Consider the following 23,392-nt stretch of genomic DNA (forward strand, 5'->3'; position numbering starts at 1 on the left):
TCCAAGGGCTGCTTGTAAATGAATCATTGATTAGATAAATATTCATGGAGTTTATTTTTAGAAAAACTAAACAATAATAAAGTATAACTAAATACATTCTAACACAGATCTATGGAACATGGGATAAATAAAAAGTTTTACACAGCTCAGGGAGTTAACTTCCCTGAAGGCAGGCCATGCCTTTCAAACTGAGCATTAGAGGAAAAACGGGGGCTTGAAAAACGTAAGGCCCTCTGTGTTCGAAATTTCCTTTCTGGTTTTCCGTTTCAACTTCACAAAGCCTCATTTACAAATAAACATGTTTCTAAATACATAATACATTAGAACAAGGGGTAGGAGGAGGACAAAGAAAAATCACACCTGCATATCAGAGTCAAAGTGATATATTCCTCATGTCGACTATTTAACCGAAACCACTTTGGTTAAAAATGCTAAACAAATAGATTCAAAACTGAAAAATTACAGGTGTTTCTTTACCTCCACCCTGGCAATTGTTAGATGTGCTTCACTAATGATCTGAACAGAAATGCTGCACATGGGTGAAGAACCAGGAGGGCCAATGTAATAAACAGAACCCTCCGCACCAAAACTTCTGGATAACTTCACCAGAGAACCACCAGCTCATCTCCAATAAATGCCACTAATGCCCCACAAAGGGTGGTATCACCTGCCCCAGGCAAATGCGGGGCACAATTCTAGATGCAGTACTGAGCAATGAAATAAGTCAGTGCATTCGGGTGTGTGAACACGTGCTTCTCTTGTTTCTAAACAGAAGGGTTCCTGGCATCTGGAACACAGTACTATTCTTGGTTTACCCTCCCTGCTTCTTTTCAACAAAGCCCATCACCTTCCTTCAATTTGGAACAAAATTAAAAGAATGACATAAGACTAGGTCCTGTAAACTCTTAAGTGGTGCTTCCGCTGGTAATTCCAAATAATCTGTATTTCATTATGAATTATTTTACTTTTCCACATACATAGGAGACTTTTGGCTCGCAGTTTGTTAACAGCTTTTTTTTTTTTTTTTTGAGGTCTACTTTACATAGAGTTTTACACACACATCTTATGTATGAGAGATCAAAGGATCTTGACAAATACAAACCATCGTAATTGATGCCCTTATTGAGACAGAACATTTCTATCACCCCACAAAATTGTCCCCTGCCATTTTCCCTGGTAGGCAACCACCATCCTGGTATTTTTCAAATCCTTGGTTTCTCCTCACAAGGAAAACAATTTTTTCCCATATCTTTAATTTTATATCTACATAGGATGATGGATGTTCACTCCACTTACCGTGGTAATCATTTTATGATGCATGTAAGGCAAATCATTATCTTGTATACCTTAAGCTGAGACAGTGCTGCATGTCAATTATATCTCAATAAAACCGGAAGGGGGAGAAAAAAAGACAGAAGAGAAGGTCCTGTCTGAAACACTAAATGCAATTTCTCTTGAAAGAATAATAAGTGATATGACGAGATGGTCTTTTTTTTTTTTTTTTCTTCTTGGAAGAGAGGGAAGAATAAACAATTTTATGAAATAGTCTTTATATTTTTTGAGACCTAATTATATACTAAGCAAGAGTAAATTTTTTTCCCCTCCTGCCTACGTTTTATGTTTTGGGCTCTTCCATTTCACGTCCCTTGACACCTTTTCCAATAATCCATCTACTTGATATTGGAAAGCCTCACATGAATAAAACTTTATGGCACTACAGGCGTTTAGCCTTCCACTGACATTCCTGGCCTGTTCAATTCTGCAATTCAATCAAAATCAAATCTCAAAATCCTCTTGTCAGCCAGCACTGCTTTCATATGCCCGAGCCTTGTGTAAGGATAACTGCATCCAATCTTCCCCCCAAGCAGTGCTTATATTGTTTTATTACAGTTCAATGAGTGGAGTTCAAAATTACATGCAGCTGCCTACTACTGTGGTCGGGCGGTGTGACGCATGGACACAAGTATTGCCCACCAGGCCTGAAATCATTCACTTACTGGCCGGCCAGAAAGACGGGGAGCGCTTCTTTGTATGGAAGAACATCCTGTCTGCTAGATCTAAAGAAGGGGATGTTAACAGATCAGTCCCTTTATAAAAGGATTGCGAAAGCCAGCGAAATGCAACTCGAATGTGCTTGATGTTAAGCATGTGGCTGGAGCACATAAAAGCAAAGATAAACCTCAACATGTACTCCTTATTCTCAGAAAGCTTGTGAAGGAAGATAAAGAGATCCAGAATAAAAGCCATCTTAAAGAATTTCTGTATGTGTTTTAAATGATGGCGCTTCACTTAAATGGGCTTTTTTTTTTCTTTTTTAATACCCCCTCCATAATCCTTTCATCGAAACAAAAAGACAAAACGCAAAGCCCATTAAACACAACTGAACCGGATAAACAATACAGTCATTAAGACACCTGTAGTTTGGAAATGCCCACTATAAGCTAGTGGGAGGAAGAGCCAGGGTGAAAGGGCTTTAGGGGGCACCGTCTTTCCAACCTGGGGACAAACACATCTGGTGACTAGCACCTACTTTAAAGACAAACAAAAAAATGAAGAGACCATACATCAAGGAATACAAACTGGGTCTCTCATTTATGTAGGTGTTAAATGACCCAGTGTTAACAAATGGGGAGGAAAAAAAAAAAAAACAAACAAACCCAAAAGTGGTATAGCTGGAAGAACTGCCAAAACTCCAAATAAAAATGCATGTGCTAACTGCAGGCTACCTTTGGGTGGGTAATTCCAGAGGTAAAACAATTGGTTTCTGGGATGCAGCTTTCCAAGAAAAAGGAATTAACGTCTCTCTCATTTATGAAGGCAGGCATGTCCTGTGTAGGTGGTCACAGGCATCTCTGTGACAAAAGTCAGTGCCCACAAGGTAAAGACATGTGTGCAATTGTAAAAATTTTACCTGCAAGGTCTCTAAAATTCAACACCCTGGGAGCCCCCAAGAAGGTGAACTTATATCCATTTCTAATACCACCCTGTATCTTTGGAAATAATGCCATCCAAGAGAAGTCTAAAGGGAAGGTGAAAAGCTCTCCTATATGGAAACGGCTTACACGTTACAGAAATTAGTCTCCAAACAAAATACTCAGGAATTTAAGTACTGACCTAACTCCCAAGCCAAGGGGGCAAGTGGAAAGGTACTGATTCTGTGGCAGCTTTGTTTAATGGTAAACAGCTTGGAAAACCAGAAGATGTACGTGCAACGGTATCTTATTTTTTAATAACAGAGGCAGATCCAAAGAACCAGCAAGGCGAGAGAGGGAAACCTCAGAGTTGGCAAAACAGTGGATGAGTTTCTAGATATCATTTTATTCTCTCTAGGATAAATGATGAGGTTCAGACTTACTGACCCAAAGCAGGCTCTTGTTATATTCTAATATCTGAGAGGGCTGAACTTCAAGAGATGAGGCACACAGTTTTGAAAGTGGACACTGCTTTGGTCAAGACCTGCCATTCTTTGATGGTCACAGAGCAGGAGCGCCTGTCTCCCTCCCACGTCAACCTGCAGTGAAATGTTATTGTTCGATAGCTTTTTCAATGGCTGAAAAAATCAGTTGGTGTTCCCAGAAAACGGAAATGAATTCCACACACTGGTTTCACTCAGTGGAGTCCCAAGGGGCAGTGGGATGAACAAACCTCCCTGCGTCTCTAGAAGATTCAGACGACCTGGGAATATGGCCCAAAGTCCTGGCAACACTTGGATGGAGGGGACCAGCACTACTGCCTGGTTCTCCACTTTCCCCACTTCACCTGCTTACTTCTTTTAAATTACCAGTGTGGCCCCTGTGACAATGTGAGTCTGAGACCCCTGGGCCACAGGCTACCTCAAATTACTACTAGCACCCAAATCCTATCACACTCAGTAACATTTGAGCCACAATAAGTGAATGTTCCCCACTGCCTTCCTCCTAACTTCCAAAGAAAGAGGAATCAGGAGAAGAATAAGGACATACGCAGCTTTGTGAAAAATGCCCAGACCAGCCAGCCAAACACAGACAAAAATAAAGCGGGGTCCCTCCCCCAGTCCCAACCCCCAGCTTCATACTGTCTACCAGGCAAGGGAGTTATTGGTTCAAAACATGAATTATCAGACACATTCTTCAAGCTGAATGACGCATGCAAATGGATACTTTGAGAACCAGTTACCTTGGTTATCCTAACAGCTAGAGTAGATTCACAGTGTGATCCGGGCAGCCCCATAGGCTGCATCAAAGGGTAGGTTATAATAGGATTTCAACACAAGGAGCAAAGAATGTCTGGTGCTGATGGACTCACAATGCTTATTTGAGTCTCACTCTACTGTTTTAACAAACAAAATCACCGCCATCCCCACCTCAATCCATAGATCTTGTCCAAAGCCACTGAGATGATCAAAAATTACCTTCGGAATTTAGACTCCTATTCTTACTGAAGAAATGCCATGCCCAAAATGCTGATGAAACTTAGAGTTGAGCCCACTGTTCATGTTCCTCATCTGAAAGCCCTCTTTTCATGCAAAGAGATAAAGTCCCATATACTCATTATGAACCAGGCATCTGTGCTCAAGACAATGAATAGACCAAGCTTGCAAGGGCCTGCGACTCTGAAACAGAGCTGGTGTGACTTCAGGTCCTTCCACCAAACCACCTCTTCTGCTGTAAAAGCCATTGAAAGCAAACACTTACATTTAGCAGGAAAATCCTGAGTGGACCGTTACCTCTCTTACTCTACTACCTTGTCTTTGCAAGATGCCCTTTCTCCAGTGACCCTGGAGTTTAAACTCCATTCGCTCTGTTGTGTACATGATAGAAGTAGTCAAAGAGGTGAGAAAAAGTGTCTCAAAAGAATCTTAACTGCCCCTCCATCCGGCTGAGAGAACTGGATTCCTGCAGGGGCGAGCAGAGCTGAGGGGTAATTTAGAATCTTTGTGCCTCCATACACATGATGAGCATCGTGTGTATTTTCACTTTTTGTGAAAATACTCCTTAATGCTGACAGACGTGGGTACACACTGAAACAGGAGGTGGGGCAGAGAGAGAGAGAGACAGAAAGGAGTGTTCAACAGAAAACCACAGAGACAAAAAGCACCCCAAAACTTGCTTTAAGTATTTTTCATTTCAAAACTCTGTGCAGTGAAAATCATGGAACCTTGGTGTTCAGACTGTGGCCTGGACCATCCGCATGAAGACCATCTGGGTGCTTGTTAAAGATGAGCGTCCCACACCATTCCCCTCAGACCTACTGAATCAGAATGCGCATTTTAACAAAATCCACAGCTGATCCCTAGACACACCAAAGGATGGGGAACTCTGCTCTAGAAGAATTTTGAGACAGTACATATACTTTATATATTAAAGTATAGTTGATTTATAGTGTTGAGCCAATTTCTGCTGTACAGCAAGGGGACCTAGCCACATATATATATATATGTGTGTGTGTGTGTATATATATATATATATATATACACACACACACACACACATCCCTTTTCTCATATCATCTTCCATCATGGTCTATCCCAAGAGATTGGATATAGTTCCCAGTGCTGTATGCAGGACCTCCCTGCCTATCCATTCTAAATGGAATAATGGGCATCTACTCTCCTCAGACTCCCAGTCCATCCCACATTCCATCCCCCCCACTCCCCCTTTGCAACCACCAGTCTGCCCTCCCTGTCTGGGAGTCTGTTTCTTCTTTGTAGGTACGTTCATTTGTGTGAGGCAGATGCTCTTCATGACGTGAAGAACACATGTTCAAGTCCATGGAATACCTGGATTTGAATCAGCAGAGGAATTTCTGGGTCCCATCTCAGACCCTTTGAATCAGAGTCACTAGTACTCAGGTGTTCCTAGGGTCCCTGGCTTGAGAAACTGCCAAACAATTGCAGCCTTCTGGGCTATACTTTCGGACTGATTTGGATCCACTGCAACATACTGTGACTGTATAAGTGGCCAAAATTTCATAAACCATGTCATAGCTTTATATGTGCCCTGGACTGAATGGGGCAGGGGCACAGTTCTGGAATTCCTACAAATGATACACATCTCCTGCCAAACAGTCGATTGCTTTAAGGAAGTGTGTGCAGTAACACATGTGCACACACGTGCCTACAGTGCTACACCCTTAAGAGAAAATGACAGGCAGATGAGGAAATGTCTGCACGAGCACCCATCCCCGTCTGCCTGCAACACAGAGGCGCACCGCCGAGGGGATGCCCCTATGTGGAGACCCCTTCCAACAAAAAGGGACTGGCTGCAGGATGCATGCCAGCTCCTCAAATCTCCTATTCCCTCAGTCTAGGACCAAACCAACTGATTTAACAAGGAACAATAAATAACTTATGTGTTGGGTTTTAGTCATTAAACACCCTTCCCTTTTAATGAAAAAAAAAGCATGAAAACTAGCTCTCAATGGATCCTAAATAAAAACTCGCTTAATGTTTAAGAAAACGCTGCTCTTGACACAAACTGGATAAAACCAATGATGCAGACTCTTACATGTTGGACGGGGTGGGGTTTCAAAGAATTAACTGGCTGCAAAGTGAAAAATCAGACGCATTCGCTTCTGAGTCCCTCTCTCCCTTCGTGCTTTTAAAGGCCCAACTTTTCAATCTGGAAGAGAAAGAAGCCCAAATGTTTTTCATTAATAAGAAGTGTCAAAATATTATAAAGTGCTGCACTCCCAACAGTTTCGGTTTCCCTGATGCAGGTTACCTAACCCAGAAAAGTGCTATTAGTAATAGTTACGGGTGGGGACAGGGTGGGAGCCGCGTACACACTTAAGCTTTCTTTATCTGCCACTGCAGATCTGCAGGGATATGCAAGAACGGTTTAATAAACACCACCATTTTACTTTTCAGTTCGAAGTGTTCTTTTTCATTCAATTAAGTTATTAAAACACGACTATAATTTGACTACATTAATACAACAATAAAGCAAGCCTTCAGGTAAAGTAACTTGGACAAAGGGTTTCCAAAAAGCACAGCTATAAAGCCAGACCAGGCAGAAGGAGAGGAGTTACCATCCGTGGAAAGAATAGCAGTTGCCCGGCTTTGATTATTAAAGTATTCTGCGGGTAGCAATCGCCCTTCCCCAGAAGAGGCACAATGGACATACATCTTCTTGAAATTGACAAACTTGTCGGTCTGGCTTTACAGCAAAGCATGTGGGCAGCAGGCACAACAGAGAAAGAGAAAGAGAAGCGGGGGGCACACAAAAGTCTGGCAAAACAGGAAATTTGAGGAAACGATTTCTGAAATGTAAATAAGGTTTGCTGTTACTTTCATTATTGTGGGAGCAAAGAAGCTACAGTCAACGAAAGGTGCCAGTTTTTCTTATAAACTCTTTATTTTTCAGACCTGAGAGTTAGTTCACGATGTACCGAACTGATATTTTGTATGTACAAGTTGATAGCATCACAATAGGAACCGAAATTTATTTTAAGTGTTCCATTGACCCCCAGCCCTCTCTTTGGTCCCCTGGAGACCGCAAAAGCAGGCAGTTCAAGTCCCACGTCCTCCACAAACTGCTCGCTTTGGGACTCAGGGCTGTGTATCTTCTTGATCACATCAGTTTCTTCTCTAGAAGGTAGGAATTACAGCAATTCCTATTTCACGGAGATACTGTGAGATACCCAAATTATACAATGACTGGAAAAGAGAAAGTGCTAAATGTTATGCTAGGAATTTTTATTATTAACTGCAGGACGATGCTCTTAAGCCCATGGTTATCAAAGAGGTTGTTTCTGGGCTTTTTTTTTTCTTTTTTCTCCCGTTTTTTTTTTAAATCTGTGTCAACTAGTAGTTATATTTTTAAAGAAAGACTGTTTGTAGGTTATTGCTAAGGAAAATACCCCATATGAAAAAGACTGCCTTGGCAACGTTAACTCAGAGACCCTCAAAGAAAGCCGGACACACAAACAAATTCGCATACTAGAAGATAAAGATGGGTGTTTGAGAGTGCTAACAGAATGCTAGGCTATAAATGCAGAGTTTGCTTCTTCACGCATCTCTGCTATGTACTTAAATGTCTTTTCTAATCCTCACCATGAAACTTAAAAAAAAAAAAAAAAGCATTCACAAATTCATAGAAATCAGAAATCATGGGAAGTTACATTAATAAAAATTCAAATACATTTTTAAAACTTTAAAAATCCAATAAAAGCCAGAAAAGCCTTTCTAATACATTTATACACCCCAGTTTCTAGCAAATCCACAGTACTGCTGGACACACAATCCTAGAACACCTATGTAAATTATGATTTTTATTGTGCCATATTATTCAGTTGGTGTGAACCCACTGTGCCAAGTACACACACACATCAAATATCCTCAGTAATCACAGAAGAGATCTGAGCCCTGATGAGGCAATGATCCACATCGCCATTTCCGCCTCTAAGAAATTAAAGTGACAACTGCATCAAAGGAGAGGGTCAAAGAGAGTCCTGAATGTAAAATAACAAGGCAGCATTAATGCAGAATTACAGTGCGTTTGCAGATTCGTATTTAGTGCATGTCCCTTTAAAGGATACTTTTTGCGTGCAGGGTCTCACATTTAGGCAATTGAGAACTCCCAGGCACACAAATAGTAGGGGAAATGGCTCAACCACTGGGTAAAAATAGGCAGTTTGTCCAACATGCACAATCGAGGCAATCAAAAGATACGCCTGTGAAATATGTTTTTATTGGTATTTATGGGTAGGTCTGCTTGTCACAGTCATAGGCATTCCTTCTCCCCACTTTCTTCTTTTTCCGCAGCACACCCCGCTTCACATCTCTGGCTTGGGCACAGTGAACAGGAACTTTGGGGCTGCGGGCTTCCACACAGCAGACCCCAACCAGCATTGGCTACCGCTCCAGCACTGCGCGCCAATTTCAGGAAAATGAGAGTTGAGCCCTTTCTTTTCTCTCCATTTTCGTAATCTCGGAGAAGCACAACTGTTCCAGAAACCAGCTCCCCTACCAGTCAGATATTTACACTAACCTTCACTAAAGGGCTTGCTATTACAATGCTATCTCATCGATACAAGATTACTTCACTTCTGAAACACATCAAACTGTAGAACACTCCGACAATCAAAAACACTGCCCCTCAAGAAAGATGCAGCCCAGATTATTTTCATGTGCTTATCGAGCGGAACGCCAACATTTTTGTTTAATGCAATGCAAATCTTAGAAGAGAGTCAGATTTTAACCATGAATGTGGCAGGCAGGCAAACACCCGGCTAGCATATATGTGACATATACATAATACTTCTGTATACACATTACATGGGCGCATGGCTAACCATAAAGAATCTCTGGATCAGATCTGGATCAGAACTTTTCACTATTTTCAGTCTCTCAGAGTGCCACACCATTTTCAAAAACCTGAACAAGCGTCAGATTGGATGAATTTTTTTTTTTTTTAAGTCTTTGAGAAAACAATATCCCTCTTCATGACCAGGTGAAATATTCTGCCTTTTTAATTCTGATGTGCAAAGCAGGTATGTAGGAAAAGTAACAGAAGATCACCTTTACCTATCCATTTGACATACAATGTGGAAGACCTATTCTACATCTTTATTCAAATGAAAACACTTTTTACCTCTGGCATTTATTCCTTTAACTGGTAGAAACCCCACCCTGTAAGGAACACAAGCATAAAGCAGCCATCTCTCGCAATGGACCGTTTTACTTATTCTGCAATTTCTTACCCAAATTACACAGGTATAATTATTTTGACACTATAATGAAAAGAAAATGGGATTTGGGCACCGCAGGTTTATCTAATAACACTATTTCTTGCCAGACTTCACAGCACTGACAGTCACAAAGAACCTTGTCCATTCCAATAGGAAATATTTGATTTTACTGTAGGAACATTATTTATTTTCACCAAGTTGCTATTATCAGAAAGGATATGATAGCTGAATAATAAAAATGAAATCAAGAAATTCTGGTGTTTCAAGGCTTTATTTTTTTCTGCTCTCACTTTTGACATTTTCTTCCCCTGGAGAGACAAGATAAAGTGCTGTCATAAATGGGTGACTTTTCTTGTCAAATGACAGATTTGATTCTCCATGGCAACCACAAATCAAGGTGCTAGTAGGAATTAAAGCTTCTCTTAAAAGGCGTCTTTATGTTTATAAAATGAATTTAAATTAAATGGGTATTAGGTAAAGTCTTTACCTCAATTTATTTGTTGACGAAAGAGCTCTGGATGGCAGGGAGCACATTTGCATTTTTAAGGGAAGATAACATATTGTCCTGACAGATGTATAAACAAAGCAAGTTACAAGGTCATGCTTCATACACTAGTTTAGAGACCCTGGAAGGGGATACAGATGGACATCTAGCAGTTAAGAGGTATTTAAATACTGGACAAGGTGTAAAAATTACCCCTATTGGGGAACAGATGAAGGGATCTCTCTATTTCTTCTCCTAACAGAGCTTTCTATTATTGCCAATTAATAAAGATTTTTATAGCTGTCACAAGCAGAATACCAACAGGCAATGCCCCACTTCCTTTTGGTCCCTCATGTAATAGGTAGAGATTTTTTAAACATCTCATCATTGCAAATGAGTATTCCATTCAAAATGAAATGATTTTAGCCCCTGAATTAAAGTACTTCTTAAATGGAACATTTGCTTTCCAATGTTTTTAAGCAAGGTGAACCCACACAGCAACATGCATGATTTCAGAGAAATTACATAATGAATTTGTGAGTTAAGCTGATTTCAATTTTCACCAAAAACAAAACAAAACACACAAAAACAAACAAACAAACAAAAGCAGGGAAACTGACTTGCTTCAGGTTTGGTGATTTTTGGTTGTGTTTTGTTTTGTTTTACAGTATCCTTGGCCACCAGAACTTAAGAAGCAAGGTAATGTGCATGTGGATCCTAAAATAGAAATCAGGTCCAATATTCTTGATGTTAGCAAGCCATTTACCTAGTCTAGAAAAGTTAAGGTTTTAAGGTCGTAAATAATATTTTAAAAGTTGAAGTACAGCACATTTTTGGAAGTTTGAATTACAGCAGAGGGCAATGCTAGCCTGTTTGAAATAGATATTGTCAACGGTACAGTCATTCCGAGAGACATGTTAAACCTAAAATAAAAAAAGGGGAAATAAAAGTTTTACACCGTACACTGGTAGTTGGGAGAATCCATCATTCTAAATGGCACCCTTGTAAGCTAAGCCAAATTTGATTTTACGCCGTCTCTAGTTAAAAGAACAATATGGGGAATTAAATCAAATTCCCTTCATACAAGCGTCTGATGCTTGCCTTGGACTGTGGGGAGGAGCTCTGACTAGCTTAAAAGGGGCGGCGGGGGTTGGGGGCAAACAGCTGTACAATTACAACAAAGAGATGCACAAAATAGCATCATCTAGGAATTTGTGACTTCAAACCCAAAGGCTTGGAAGCTGTTTTGTGGGGAGGATTTCACAGGGGCCAAAGAGACCCTTGTGCACCCTTGAATTTCATCGGGACCCGCGATCATAAAATGGTGTCTAAAAGTTAGAAATCTCTTTGGAACTCTGTGTACAAAGCATATTTTATGGTGGCGTGAGTCACACCGAACTCTCTATTTCAGTCACAATGGCTTTTGTTTCATATTAGAATGAAGTGGGTTGATGATCTTATTCTCAGCCCGTGCAAGAAGTCAAACCAACATCACGTCTAAAAACACAAGTCGACAAATTACACAGAAGCAAGTGCTCCTGGATGACTGCATGCCACACAAGAGCCACGTCGCAGGGGTGCGCGACCAAGGTTGTGACATCAGTCAAAATTAGTGGCCACAGGTCTGCAGCATCACGATGCCAAGGTAATTCTACCCAGAAGGGCTTGGCGGAGCTTGGCACTCTTGTGGAGAGAGACTGAAAACAAGCTCTCAGCCTCTCTGACAATCGCCTGTGCTCCCTTTAGACAAGAGGAAGGCATCAGGGTGACCTGAGGGCTAAGGGGACCTCTCATATCAGTGTCCGCTTTACATGGATCCCACTGGAGAGAGAAGGTCATCGGGACAGTGATCCTACAGGGTCATCCATGAACCCCTGCTCCATAAAATCAGGACACACTTTGCTAATGTACTACTGGATAAAGCAAATTTCGCACTATATTAAGAGCTGCCAGGGTCCAAAACCACCAAAACGGCCCTTTTGGTCGAAGGAGTGAGGGGGAGAGGAAGAAAGTATCAACTGATGTCAGTCCCGCGAGTGGATGCTGGTTACTGTGTTTACATGCTCATGTCATGGAATCAGCTTGAGAATTTCTGGAGAAAAGTAAAACATGACTTGCTTCAAACAATGCCTTCCACCTGTCTTTAGGAGAATGCAAGACTTCTTGCAGGTACACGTGGCTCGCAGGGTCATGTCACCCTAATGGGCCAGCCCCTTGGGTACCGTTCTCCTTCTGGCAAGCTCCAGCCACCGTTTCACTTGCTGAGATAGAACAGAACAGGTGAGAACTTGTTTGTGGGCTGCTGAAACGTCACAAAGTGTCTTCTGCTAAATCTGCCATGGGATTGATGTGAGAGGGGAATCATTTTATCTGCCTTGGAAACCTGGTCCCTGCTCAGTCGATTCCATTTAGTTCCACTGTACTCCACAGTCGGCCAGTGATGACAGGTTCAAATCAGCCACCACTTACAAGGTGTTTTTATTCTTTTTTTATTTTTTTAATATTTTTTAATCTTTTTAGGATCGCACCAGTGGCATATGGAATTTCCTAGGCTAGCGGTTGAATCAGAGCTTCAGCTGCAAACCTACGCTACAACCACAGCCAAACCAGATCCAAGCCACATCTGTGACTTAGGGGGCAGCTCATAGCAACACCAGATCCTTTAACTCACTGAGAAAGGCCAGAGATCAAATCTGCATCCTCATGGATACTAGTTGGGTTCTTGATTCACTGAGTCACAACAGGAACTCCTACAAAGTGCTTTTAAATCTGGAGGTGATGGAAATTCATCCGGTCCAAAGAACGACCCCTCAACTACATCCTGGTGACCCAAGTTCACTGCTTCAAGTAGCCCAGCAGGCTGGTCACCTGCACAGGTATCCCCTCCAATTCCAATGTTCCAGCTCTCCTGGCACCAGGAAAAAACTCACCTCCTGTCTCCTAGGTGAATTGACTCACTGTCAATTTTCACCTGGGAGGTGTCTGCTTTGAAATCCAGCACCTCAATGAACTGCAAGCTGCCTCTCCTGGTTTCTGTGCCTCTGCTCGAGAGCCTCTCTCTGTGACTCAGCCGCTCAAAGATCTCCACTCACCCCAGGGCAGGGATAGGGGACCTCCATCAGCAGGTCACCTCTGTAAAAGACACAGCTCATGCCTAACCAGTGTCTGTGGATTCAAGATATTTCGGGGCCCTGCTCAGGATGTGCTGGCACAGAAATGCATCTCATGCCAAGGGGGCAATGTGTGACTGGCCCTCACACCATCACCCTGTGGATGGTGACACCGAATTCCTCCAAGGTGGGCTCGCTCCCCACAAGACGTGAGGACGATAATCCCTACCCCACGGGGGTGCTGTGATTTCAATTTCTGCCTTTAAAAGGCTTTCTGAGGCCTGGATTAAAGGCAGCGTTGGATGAAAGCATCGAATCAGCCACAACGGCAACTGCTGTTACTGTGTCTTGACCCCTGAACACAACTCTGTTCACTTTATCATCTTTGTCTGGCTATGCCTGATATGGGAAAGTCTAGAACCGAGAACCGGCCCTGCGGAGACATGGATTTTGTAATAATCGGAGTGCTGATGACGGCAAGAAGGAAGGAACTGGAAAAGAGGATCCTACTGGAGCAGTACTCAGAGACAGCATCAAGCATGCCTTTCTGCGAAGGCTTAGGGAGTCCTGCATACCCCAGCTATAAGATACACAAACAAGCTGAGTGCCCACAGGTCTAAGAGACGGGAGCAGGTGAGCAGCATCTCCCAGGATGCCCTGCTCACGCCAGCACAGGGGTCTTGTGGCTGATGCCAAAGCTGGCAACCCCTAAGAGGAGGTCCCTGCAAGGCTCTGCAGGAGGTGGAGTGCTCTCCTGGGACGGGAGAAGGTGAATCAGAGGCCAAGTTACCACTGTTCCCTCTTCACCTCTTTGGGGAATTAAGTGGGGCCACGACGTCTTTGGCTCCAAGGAACTGGAAAATCATGATGCCACACAATGCTACGCTGCATGTGGCTCTTCTGAAATGACCCTTCCTCACAGGCAGAGCCGGGAACCCCACTCGTCTTCCACTTTATCCTCTGGACCCCCCAGAGCTGGTTGAATGAAAGCAAGCAGCTTCTCTGATCACTTCCTTGAGGAGCCTGACCCGTGAGCATGTTTTACAAAGGTGGCACTCACAGAGGTCTGACTTTGCGCCAGACAGGGCCTCTGAAAGCCAGGCTGCCTGTGGCCCCATCTCCACTCTTCCCCTTTCTCCTTACAGGACCTCATGTGAGTTACATGACATCTAAACCTCAGTTTCCCCGTCTGTGACACGGGCATGACTTCTCTCATAGGATTTGATACCACAGGTAGATCATGAGTTATGATATAGAAGTACTTTTTAAAAGTCTATCCAGAATTGTCATCATCTGCCTCATAATAATGCTTTGAAGGGGGTACTAATATTATCTCCTTTTGGCAAATGGGAAAACCGAGGCACGAGCTACTTAAAGAACTTGCCCAAGATAGAGAGCCCACCCCCTGAGAGTTACTGTGCAATCTGCACCAACCTCTGTTTTCTATCATTTTGGATGACACTGAAGCCTTCCACTCATTCACACAATGCTCCCTGAGGAAGGGCAGTGGACCTGGCTTCACTCATACTGTGCAGGACTGAGCACAGTGTGGGTGCTCAAAGAGTGAGGACAAAGCGAACCACCCATCCATTTAAGCAGCGTGCTGGGCAGGTAAAACCAAACGCTTATAATGCTGACACCAACGAACCAGCTTGCACAGTCACCTGAAACAAACAGATGCTCACCAGAAGCCCCTCCAGAACTTTCAAGAGTGGCTATACCTCCCACCCCACTCATGGACTCCCAACCTCTCCTGCTCTTCCGACCTGCCCCCCTCCTTTTTTTTTTTTGTCGTAGGGCTGAGAAAATCTGAACAGGGCGAGCTGCTAACTTTTCTCTAGAAAACAACTTTCCCCAGATATTTGTCAACTTCTGTCATTCAAAGGGATACAACACAAACGTATATCTTTAATGAAATTCACAGTCAAGAAAAGTTGTCATCATCTAGTTATATCTGTTATGACATACATTTCATTTTGCTCAATACATAACAGAGAAGCTATTTAATCAAACAGAAGATTCTTGCTAAAATGACAGTCCAAGCAATGTCCAAACAAGCGTTTATTATGCTATGAGAAACTGATCAGGATTGGATTGTTTTCAGCGGAATTTTTTTTTTTCTTCCCTCTTCCATTGAGAAAATAGCTTGAGGGGTGGGTGCAGAAAAACACCACAAGACAATAGAGGTGGAGTGGTGCTGAGTCAGTGGTGAGTGTGGGTACTTAAGCCCCACCCTCGAGTCCTCAGGAAGAAAGCAAAAGACCTCACCAACTGGAGGGTCATAAAAGGATCTGCAAAAGCAAGAGGCTGGGTCTTCCTTTCCCTCACCAAACAGGTGTACAGAAGAGAGGTAGCAGCCCATTTATAAACATGATGTAATCTGTGTTTCTCCAATGATACTTTTCCTTGGATCAATTTTGTCTTTCCAATTTAATGAACACTCAGATTCCAAGTGAAAACTCATGTTATTGTATAAGAATTTAGTGGGTTAAAGAGCTAGAAAGCCCAAGGCCAAAAATACCAGGGGAATGGGAAGGAGGGGGAATGCTAAGGAGGTAACTGGGTTCTCAGGCTTTGGGTACCACACACAGATGGTGTGAATTCGAGGAAAAGAAAATAAAAGATACCAGTGATATTCAGCAGATGCTAATGCCCTTCCTTCTGCTCATTCTCTACACAGTACCTGGAACAGAGGGAGCTATCAAGAAAGCATGACCACATGGACGGGCAGAAGGATACTAGGTGAGTGGGAAGATGGGATGGCTGGATGGACCCCCTACAAAAAGAAAATGACTGATAAAAATGATCTTAATATATCATCCTGAGAGATGGTGGCGCATTATCCACCTTGACCTCTTGTTCAAGGTGAGTGCTGAGCCATGTTACAGCAGCTCTTCCATTAAAGGGAAGAAATATCTTTTCCAAGACAGCTGGGGGCAGCCTGTGGCTAAGAAACTTTTGTTGTCCTAGGCTAGGTGGATTGGTCACCATGACACACACTGCCAGTGAGCCCCAGACTTTATATTCTCATGCTAACGTTTTAAGTAAAAGAGGGATGGTCAAGGCCAAGGTGCTCATCCTGGAAAGCTTGTTAAAATAAAAACAGGAGGGTGTTCCTGATTCAGTAGGTCTGGGATGGGACCTAAGAATTCTCATTTCAGAGAAGTTTTCAGGTGACACAAATACTGAAGTACAGCAGAACCACTCATCTATTCAATCCCAAAGGTTCGTCAGACACTATAATCCCGAGTCTATTCCTGAGCTACCAAAACTCTTCTGGGAGTTCCCGTCGTGGCGCAGTGGTTAACGAATCCGACTAGGAACCATGAGGTTGCGGGTTCGGTCCCTGCCCTTGCGTGAGCTGTGGTGTAGGTTGCAGACGCGGCTCGGATCCCGCGTTGCTGTGGCTCTGGCGTAGGCGGGCAGCTACAGCTCCGATTAGACCCCTTGCCTGGGAACCTCCATATGCCGCGGGAGTGGCCCAAGCAAAAAAAAAAAAAAAAGAAACAAAACAAAACAAACAAAAAAAACTCTTCTGAATGGAATGGACTTTGATACACAGATCCATTACTATTTGAGCTCTTCTAAAGGCACACAACATGGGTACATTTAAGATCGGGATCACTGTAACGCTCCTCGCTCGGTAGGATTTTTAATCCTCATAGAAGCAACTTTTCATATTTCTGTGTTCTTTTTTGGAGAGTTCCAAAGGTCTGTCAAAATGTTTGGGAACATGAATTTTAAAAATTCACTGACAATAAGATAAAAAGAAAGATGAACTCAGGAGCCCATAAGGAACTTCCTCAAGGTCATCGAAGTCACTGTTTGGCTTAACAACAGGATTCCCACACCAGCTACCAAACTGCGTATCTAAACTATGTTTAATTAACATCGAGGTGAAGGCCCCTGACATTTCTTTTTGGCAGTAACCTCTTCTAGAGTCTGGCCATCTTTAAAAGACTCTTGTCATCTATGTTACCGTGTCCTGCAGTCATTTCACCTGCTCTTCCAAAGTTATTGTCTTCCTAATGGTTAAGCCTTTAGGGAATCAAAGAGCGAACACCCCCTTTCCTATAAAGAGGCTCCTGTGTACAAAGGCTTAATGAAATGCCCCAACACATCCACACATGCCCCTGGGCTTCTCCTCTGTATGTCAAATAGTTCCAATGCCTTTAACCTTTCCCCAAAAGATTGTCTCGGCTCAGTCTTTCATCATCTTCATTGATCATCCCTGGACACTTTCCGAAATCCCTACCTTCTCTTGTCCTTCACCTGAGGCTGGCCAAGTCCCTAGCCCTTTAACGTTTCAACGTACCTTCATTAATACAGCTCAAATCACGCAAGGTGTTTAATAACAGTGGTAGAGTGCTGACACAAGCATTGGTGTGAAAGGGGAGAGGCTGGACAATCCACGTGACCGAAGACAAATGAGACCTAGAGGACTCGCTTGAGGGGATAGACCAAGGTGGCCAGCTGGGTACTTGAGCAGGACTCAAAAGAAATCCCGGGAGTCAAACTCCTGAAGGAGAATGTGGTTTCAGGGATGTTTGAGGCCCAGGGAGTACTTATAACTGAGAGCAATTCCACCAGTGCAGGGTGTTGTCTTTTAAATGGCAATATCCAAATCAGAGAGGAAATGACAGTGCATTCCAAGCAAAATTGCACACATTTAGACAGACTAAGAAAATAACAATAAAAGTGCAAATTTATTCTGCATGTGTGATCGTGATTATCATTACATCAAGTTCCATACATGCCCAGCCAGAATAAATATTAACCCATTTGATAAATGACTTTATACTGCATTTGTGGATACAGCTCCACCCAAACCCAAAACAACACTGTTTCCATAGTAACCCACAGATTTCAAAGAAGGAAAAAGGAGGGGGAGACTTCAGAATGGATAGCAATCAAATAAAATAGCCAGCATCAACAAAATATGTCAGCATTATTTAAAACACACATTTTAGGACCATGCTATAGTTTAATCTCTTTCCCAGAAAACCAGCTCCTCCTCAGTTACCTTCTTGTAAAGCTGGTCCTCCCGCAAAAATAACAAATGCAAAATTGTTCCCGTCTTCATTGAGGAAAGAAGCAAAATTCTTGAGTCATTCCTGGGATTCAAATGGGACTATGATAAAGACACTAACATTTACTGGGTGACTTTGCACACCCTGAAATTCAGATTCATTACCAATCGGTAATGATGAAATCTAGACGGATTTTTTTTTGATCATCATATTAGAACATCTATTCTCTCCCTGAGAATGTAGAGGAGAAAGAAGCAAAGCCAAAATTCAAAGCCAGAGAGCTAACAACCAGAAAAGCTGCAGACCATCCTCAAACGCCAGCCAGATTTTTCACTGGAACTTCCTCAAATATCAGTTCCCCCAAGTGAATTTTACAGGCGGGTGCCATGTAGTTGTTGCTCTGCCTCCCTGTAAGTCCTATAGGTCTTCTGCCTGCAAAGAAAACTCAAGCCCTGGAGGCCAGCACCCCATCTGCAGCAGAGCACTGGCCTCAAGGGGGATGATCTCTGAGCTCCCTAAACTCCCCGTGCTGACCAAGCTCTCTCTCTGTCCTGTTGTTTCACAGTAGTCCAGACTAATACAAATAAAACATTCATATGATGCAAAAATAGTTATTTCAAGTCCCTGACTCCTACTGTCCTTGAATAAAGTTCTAAAGTCATTTGGTAATTAATTTCCTTTCTCCCACATTCTACTGTGCAACCTCAGGCAAATGATTTAACCTTCCAGAGCCTCGGTTTTCTCATCTGCAAAATGGGAATGAAAGCATCTGCCACAGAGGGATGTTATACAGATAAAATGAGCTAGGATATACAGAGAGGTGAGCGGAACACCTAACACACAGCCAAGAGAACGGTGTTACTACTCTGAGGTTATTGATAAAGAATTCCCTTTTCTTAATGGCCAGAATCAAATTCTGAGGGATTTTTCCTAAGAAAACACCTCTCAGTGTTGCAAAGGGAAATACCGTTGAGCAAATTGCTTAGGGACAGTTTCACTGGGAGATCTTGTGCACTGCAACCTCTTGGCCTAGCAGCTAGTCCCGGATGGCATGTGTTTCTGAGGCAGACAAAACTGGGTGTGAAAGGCACTCACAGCCATGTGACCATGCGTTCACCCCTAAACTTTCTTCAGCCTCAGTCTCCCACCCCGATGGTGAGAACAGTGAGAATAATCACAAAGACCTGCGGCAGGGTTCAAGTGAGAGAATTTCTGTAGAGCGTTTCACAAAGAATCTGTTACACTTGAACATTAACTACATGTCAGCCATTATTACTATTACATTTATTTGTTCACATAAAACATGGATTCAACACCTGTTTACTGAATGCCACCATGTGCCAGGTGGTGTGTGGCTAGAAAAAAAAAAAAAAAATTCACATGGTCTGTGCATGGAATTCACAGCCCAAATGGGAACGCTTGCACAGAATAAAGAGACACAAAAACATACCTAACTACAAACCTTGACAAGTGTTATGAAAGAAAAGGACAGAAATAACTAAATGATAACGCCGTATCATATTTTAAACATTTTTCTCCTGTGGCCAAAATAAAAGAAAAATGTTGTAATTTTTGCCACCAATAATTGTCCAGACCACTAATGGAAGTTTGGAGTACACACCTCCAAGCCTTTTCCACAGAGGACTCAATATTCTGCAGGGCCTTACTTTTAGCCAAAACCAGAGCAATGCTTCCATTCTTTTGAACCTAGAGGAAAAACAGGCTAAGTTTATGTTTTGAGCAGATACGCAAAGTGAAATTACTCAAGTGACAAGGAAAAAGAAAAAAAGGGAAACAGTCCATCCTTAAAGCCATACTGTCAAAGACACATGTTTCATCCCTGTGCTTCTTTGTGAATCATCGATATCAAGAGACTCATAAGGACACGGCATCCAGATGCAGCCCTACGAAGTCGTCAGGTGCACAAAAGGCAACGGCCACATTCTGATGACTCACAATGGTTCCATCTGGCCAAGCCAAGAAAGACTTTTGTGACACCAAGTGACTCCCGAGTTTAAAGATTTATCTGAATTTGTTCTACAACCCTATTAGGAGAGTTTTTTCTTACTTCTCCCTACAGTTTGCCTAATGGCAGAAGCAGCACAAATGTAATTACATTTACATTTTATGATAAAGTCAGTGAGTCACTAAAAGTACAAGCTGGAACTTAACATTTTATTGTTTTTCATTATGTATTGTGTGCTTCATTGCCTTGAGGGTCGTATTTTTGTTGGGGGAGGAGCTGTAAGCGTGGAATACTTATTTTGCAGAGGACATACGTTTCCGTCAGGGCTTTTGTTTTTAGGGCTCCAGGATCAATCTCACTCCAGATGACTGGAATTCCCCCAGTGAAGTGTGGTGCACTGCACTTGATGAGGAATAACGATTTGGACTTCGGAGATACAATGTGCAGAACTGTTCACACGCAACACACACCCAGGACAAAATATGACTGAAAAATATCAAGAAAGTCTAAGAGACTGTGATAGATTTTGAAAACACCTTCCTATTTTTCTTCTTCATGCCTCATCTTAAATTACATTCTCTAACCAATGCTTTGGGTGTTGGTTCCACTTGTTTGAAAACAAGTGCCAAACATGGGGCAGAAACGTCTTCCTACTCTACCCAGCATTCAAACCAGCCAAGAACTCTGATAGGAAAGTCAAATCCAGAGGAGAAAATGAGAAGAGCCTTCCAAGTTCACTGTTATACCCATAACAAGGGATACATAAGGTGATAAATATGTGAGAAAAATGTGGAGCCAGACATACTAATTCACCTCTTTTGCCCAAAAAAGATGAAGAGGGAGCGGAGAAGACTAATCTATAAAATCCCATTGACTGAAACCCCCTAGCTATTACCAAACCATAGCTGCCATTTGTAGATTCCCACCACATGCAGACATTGCACTGAAACACAACCTTCCACCACTACCACTGTGTCCTGATCTCCCCCCAGTCTTCATGCTGATGCAAGAAAAGGGGGAGGGTTGTATTCCTATTCCACAGATGGGAAGATCAAGGCTCAGAGTGGCTAAGTACTTATGAAAGAGTCATAAGTAGTTGAGTCAATATTTGAACCCAGAGCCTGGCACCAGGGCTTGTGCTTGTAACTACTATTCAACAGTAGACCAATACCAGTCTTCCTTTCAGCGAGCAAACTAATCTCATATGCAAACCTCATTTAATCTCACTAGATCTTTCTGAAGATTTACTATAATACAGGAAGATGAAGAGCTGTACTTGGGGTAAGGAACTTACCCAAAGACCCCCAGCCAATAAGTGTCAGAACTAAGATTTGAAGTGTGATTCTCAACGATGAGCCTTTAAAACCCTGTCTAACACTTGGCCCCCAAGTATACTTTATCATCAGAGGGCAAACTGTATAGACAGGGAGGAAAAGCAGCTACTGTCACAAGGTTGTCCCGAGCTTGCGGACAGCAAAACTGTAAAGGAACAAAGCAGCATGAAAATGCATCAGCTCTCCAGGCCTTGTTCTACCACGAAATGGCCCTCAGAGATACAAGTGATGTATAACTGCCTACCGTCTACCACCAAACGCAAGAAAGAAGAACAAATGGTAACCAACACTGAATGTCCCTGTCTGGCAGGAAAACGGTTAACCAAATTATGGTTTATACCAGCGATCTTCATTTGGGGAGCTGGGGTGGGTGGTATTTGGGACTGCACAGGAGTGATTTTCATGGTCACAGTTACTGGCAGGTAACAGAATGTTAACAAGGTGAGGCACACCCAGAACTGCTACATCTCAAATAGTGATGGAACCCCCATGGACCAAAACAGCCATCTCTGCACAGGCAGGAAACTGGTTTTACCCATTCCAAGGACATAGAACGGTCTCTGGCCCCTAGAAGGCACCAGGAAAACATCTGTGCAGTTGATGACATCTGCTCCACAGTCAGTAAAAATAACTGTCATAATATGGCAGCAGGGAAAGGTTATGTTTAAGAAACAAAATACTTATGTTAGAGAAACAAAGTAAGATATGAGGTTAATAAGTACAAGAGGACCACAATTACATAGTCAAATTCTCCATTTGGAAAAGACTAGAAGGAAATATACTAAAATCTTCATTTTTAATTGTTTCACACCAGTGAGAGAATTAGCAATTTCTCCCTCCATCCTCATTGTAGAATATTATTTGTGATCAAAGAGTAAAAATTTCAATCATAAGATAAAAGATACCTGGTCAAAAGATACCTAGAACCAAGAATTGGGGGTTAGTAGATGCAAACTACTACATGAAGCATGGATAAGCAATGAAGTTCTATTGTACAGCACAGGGAACTATATCCAGTCTCTTGGGACAGACCATGATGGAAGATAATATAAGGGAATGTGCGTGTGTTTATATATATATACATATATATGAAAGGGAGTATACACACACACACACACATATGACTGGGTCACTTTGCTGTACGGCAGAAATTGGCTCAACATTGTAAAACAACTATACTTTAATTAAAAAAAAAAGATTACTGGAGCAAAATGGCCCCTAAATAAATGCAGCCATGAGAAGAGTGTGAGTTTCTAGAGAAAGATAAATTATGGCTATCACCTGGGTATTTCTACACAGATTTTTTTCACCTTCACCTCCAAATTCAGAATGCTCCAAATTAAAGTCAAAAGCTTACAGTCCCTGCTCACCAAAGTCTTCCTCACGGAGTTCCCCACTGCTGGTAAGCACACGGCCATCCGCTGTCAGGCCAGCTTAAAGTTTCAAGGTGTTATTTTTTCTTCTCCACCCCATGCCTCCCATCCCCAAACACTCCCCTCATCCTCCCAGCTTTTGCTCGAACTTCTATACCATACATCCTTACTCTCGTCTATTCCAAACATCAGAACCCAAACTCAAGATGTTTCCTCTCTCCTGTAAGCTGCCACCATGCATTCCTACACTTTCTCCCTATAGGGGAGTTATGTCCTATCATTTGTAACCAACACCCAGCATTTCTATTCATCTAGTTAAGATGATCAACCCACACTGTAAAATTCTTAATGGAAGCAGCAGCTATGATGTTTTAAAGGTAATGATTAGCATAGAAACTAAGTTTGATCTCAAACATTTCTACCAAA

General features: G+C 42.4%; 1 protein-coding gene across 13 annotated transcripts in view; it reads right to left on the reverse strand.

Annotated features, from left to right (window-relative positions):
- Positions 1-23,392, reverse strand: part of FOXP1 (forkhead box P1) — a 624,214-nt gene that overhangs the window by 486,891 nt on the left and 113,931 nt on the right. For 2 of the 13 annotated variants that reach the window (XM_084988994.1, XM_084989005.1), the window contains one exon: positions 6,486-6,599. The exons of the other annotated variants lie outside the window; for them this stretch is intronic. The gene's annotated coding sequence lies outside the window, so the exon portion shown is untranslated. Of the gene's footprint in view, positions 1-6,485; positions 6,600-23,392 lie in introns of those variants that run through there. 13 annotated transcript variants of the gene reach the window in all.

This window comes from Sus scrofa, chromosome 13, assembly GCF_054392235.1.
Source record: "Sus scrofa isolate SSC_HxYL_T2T_F1_AM1 chromosome 13, Sscrofa_HxYL_maternal_Yorkshire_Landrace_v2.0, whole genome shotgun sequence".
NCBI lineage: Eukaryota > Metazoa > Chordata > Mammalia > Artiodactyla > Suidae > Sus > Sus scrofa.